The sequence below is a fragment of the Salmo trutta genome, chromosome 3 (genome assembly GCF_901001165.1).
Source record: "Salmo trutta chromosome 3, fSalTru1.1, whole genome shotgun sequence".
Classification (NCBI taxonomy): domain Eukaryota; kingdom Metazoa; phylum Chordata; class Actinopteri; order Salmoniformes; family Salmonidae; genus Salmo; species Salmo trutta.
The window spans coordinates 67489749-67494302 of NC_042959.1; positions in this window are offsets into that span (position 1 = coordinate 67489749).

The window sequence follows — 4554 nt, forward strand, 5'->3', positions numbered from 1 at the left end:
AAGATCACCGACCATTTCGAATCTCACCGTACCTTCTCCACTATGCAATCTGGTTTCAGAGCTGGTCATGGGTGCACCTCAGCCACGCTCAAGGTCCTAAACGATATCATAACCGCCATCGATAAAAGACAGTACTGTGCAGACGTCTTCATCAACCTGGCCAAGGCCTTTGACTGTCAATCACCACATTCTTATCAGCAGACTCAATAGCCTTGGCTTCTCAAATGACTGCCTCGCCTGGTTCGCCAACTACTTTTCAGATAGAGTTCAGTGTGTCAAATCGGAGGGCCTGTTGTCCGAACCTCTGGCAGTCTCTATGGGGGTGCCACAGGGTTCAATTCTCGGCCGACTCTTTTCTCTGTATATATCAATGATGTCTGGTGATAGTGATTCTCTGATCCACCTCTACGCAGACGACACCATTCTGTATACATCTGGCCCTTCTTTGGACACTGTGTTAACAAACCTCCAAACAAGCTTCAATGCCATACAACTCTCCTTCCGTGGCCTCCAGCTGCTTTTAAATGCAAGTAAAACTAAGTTCATGCTCTTCAGCCGATTGCTGCCTGCACCCTCCCGCCTGACTAGCATCACTACTCTGGACGGTTCTGACCTAGAATATGTGGACAACTACAAATACCTAGATGTCTGGTTAGACTGTAAACTCTCCTTCCAGACTCACATCAAGCATCTCCAATCCAAAATGAAATCTAGAATCGGCTTCCTATTTCGTAACAAAGCCTCCTTCACTCATGCTGCCAAACATACCCTCGTAAAACGGACTATTCTACCGATCCTTGACTTCGGCGATGTCATTTACAAAATAGCCTCCAACACTCTACTCAGCAAATTGGATGTAGTCTATCACAGTGCCATCCGTTTTGTCACCAAAGCCCCATATACTACCCACCACTGCGACCTGTATACTCTCGTTGGCTGGCCCTCACTACATATTCGTCGCCAAACCCACTGGCTCCAGGTCATCTATAAGTCGTTGCTAGGTAAAGCCCCGCCTTATCTCAGCTCACTGGTCACTATAGTAACACCAACACCGTAGCACGCACTCCAGCAGGTCTATTTCACTGGTCATCCCCAAAGCCAACACTTCCTTTGGCTGCCTTTCCTTCCAGTTCTCTGCTGCCAATGACTGGAACCAATTGCAAAAATCACTGAAGCTGGAGTCTTATATCTCCCTCTCTAACTTTAAGCATCAGCTGTCAGAGCAGCTTACCGATCACTGCACCTGTACACAGCCAATCTGTAAATAGCACACCGAAATACCTCTTCCCCATATTGTTACTTATCCTCTTGCTCTTTTGCACCCCAGTATCTCTACTTGCGCATCATCATCTGCACATCTATCACTCCAGTATTAATGCTAAATTGTAATTATTTCGCTCCATGGCCTGTTTATTGCCTTACCTCCCTACTTTTCTACATTTGCACACACTGTACATAGATTTTTCTATTGTGTTATTGACTGTATGTTTGTTTATGTGTAACTCTGTGTTGTTGTTCTTGTCGTACTGTTTTGCTTTATCTTGGCCAGGTCGCAGTTGTAAATGGAAACTTGTTCTCAACTGGCCTACCTGGTTAAATAAAGGTTAAATATTTTTGGGGGGAATAAAATAACCCTAACCTTATAAAGGTGTGTAGTAATTTAAGCTTTATTATTATTATCATTATTATTTCTTGCTGATATGAAAAATATGTTCCATATGTTCTATCGAGCGTCTAGGGATCTTAACAAAACTCCCCCGGCCAGAAGATAATATCGTCAATAGGCGCTAAAGCAGTTAGCATCTATGAATGGGTTAGGTGTTTGTGTGAAGGGAGGCGGCTACAGACTAATTCTGTCAAATGGTTGGCCTATTAAAGTAAACGTCTACATTCCATCTGTATAGTATGTTACCAGGCTAGATCTTGAAGACAGAGTAGAAAAGAATAGATCATAACTTCTTATGTCACCCACAAACACACACACACACATTCACACTCATACTCACATTCTCACACACACAGGGGTCAACCATAGAGTAGCACACAGTGGTCAACCATAGAGTAGCGTAGGCCCTACCTGGAGCATGTTAGCTACTGTCAAGCCTTGTTGGCAGTGGCACCTGACAATAGACTGTATGCATGTGACAATATTTTGATTTCATTGATCTGTATCTGTCACACACGCAAGCATGTGCATGCTCTCTCTCTCTCGCTCTCTTTCTCACACACACACACACACGGATGCACGCACGCACGCACGCACACACACACACACACACACACACACAGAGAAAGAGAACGAGAGGAGAGAGATTATGCCTACTGTATGTGTGTTGTCTGAAAACACCAGAGAATAAAAGGCCCTTTGACCACTCAAAAGAACATCCGACCTTTATCTACTTGCTCTGCCCGACAACAAGCTTCATGCATGTGACAATATTTTGATTTCATTGATCTGTATCTGTCACACACGCAAGCATGTGCATGCTCTCTCTCTCGCTCTCTTTCTCACACACACACACGCACGCACACACACACACACATACACACACACACACACACACACACACACACACACACACACACACACACACACACACACACACACACACACACACACACACACACACACCACACACACACACACACACAGACAGAGAAAAGAGAAAGAGAGGAGAGAGATTATGCCTACTGTATGTGTGTTGTCTGAAAACACCAGAGAATAAAAGGCCCTTTGAACACTCAAAAGAACATCTGACCTTTATCTACTTGCTTCTGCCCGACAACAAGCTTCACTTAATGTCTTCAAAATCAATTTTTATTGGTCACTACACATATTTAGCAGATGTTATTGCGGGTGTAGCTAAATGCTTGTGTTCCTAGCTCCAACAGTGCAATAGTATCTAACAATTCACAACAATACACACAAATCTAAAAGTAAAAGAATGGAATTAAGAAATCTATCAATATTAGGATGAGCAAAGTTGGAGTGGCATTGACTAAATACAGTAGAATTGAATACAGTATGAGTAAAGCAGTATGTAAACATTATTAAGTGACTAGTGTCCATTATTAAAGTGACCAGTGATTCCATGTCTATGTATATGGAGCAGCAGCCTCTAAGGTGCAGGGTTGAGTAACCGGGTGGTAGCTGGCTAGTGATGGCTATTTAACAGTCTGATGGCATTGAGCTAGAAGCTGTTTTCAGTCTCTCGGTTCCAGCTTTGATGCACCTGTACTGACCTCGCCTTCTGGATGGCACCGGGGTGAACCGTCCGTGGCTCGGTGGTTGATGTCCTTGATGATCTTTTGGCCTTCCTGTGTCAATCGGGTGCTGTAGATGTCCTGGAGGGCAGGCAGAGTGTGTTGGGGTAGACCTCACCACCCTCTAGAAATCCTGCGGTTGCGGCCGGTGCAGTTGCCGCACCAGGCGGTGATACAGACCGACAGGATGCTCTCAATTGTGCATTTGTAAAGGTTGTGAGGGTCTTAGGGGCAAGACACATTTCTTCAGCCTCCTGAGGTTGAAGAGGCGCTGTTGCGCCTTCTTCACAACACTGTCTGTGTGGTAGACCATTTCAGATTGTCAGTGATGTGTACGTAGAGGAACTTGAAGCTTTCCACTTTCTCCACTGCGGCCCAATCGATATGGATAGAGGCTCTGCTGTTTCCTGAAGTCCACGATCTGCTCCTTCGTGTTGTTGCCGTTGAGGAAGAGGTTATTTTTCCAGGCACCACTCCGCCAGGGCCCTCACCTCCTCCATGTTCACACCAGTTCAGTAACAGTTCAGATTGAAGTGCACTGCCCTGTGCATTTATCCTTACTTGCCCCTCTACAGTTTTCCCTCAATAGCTATCAAAGCCAGGTTAGGAGTTTTCTGGGAGCAAGGAAGTGGGCAGAGTGGGCGAGGACAGGAAGACAGACAAACAGACAGAGCACTAGAGAAAGAAAGGGAGAGTTAGCTACTATACAATCTATCAGGTTCCAGGGATTTATTTTACACAGGATATAATAATATAATACAATATATAGCTAATTCATATAGAATATAATATCATATTTTAGGGTATGGGTCTATCCCAGGTTGGAGGGATGGATCCAATAATTATCACCATATTTGCGAATGCTAGCTAGACCTATGTCCACAGTTTGAGTAGGCAGTCAACATTATGTGGGCCTGTTTTGTCCAAATATGTTTTAGTATGAAAACTCTGTGCTTTGTCTGTCTCTGTTCACAAGAAGACGCATAACCTTGCATTGTGTGTGCACTACTGCCGCGTCCTTCCTTGTATCCTAGTAACCAAGGAATAGCTCAGTCAGAGGTATTCAAGCTAAATAATGAAATACAAAAAGACACTAGTAAATTCTTGTTATGGATCCTTTTCATACACATTTAAAGTTTAATATTAGTTTATACATCCATCCAATGTAAAAGATAAATAAAACATGATTAGCTTAATTGTTCTTAAAACCATGTATTTTTTACCCCCCTACAGTAGGATAAATGATCCAAAGTGATATCCGGTACAACTTCGCGCTTTGAGTTTGAGTTG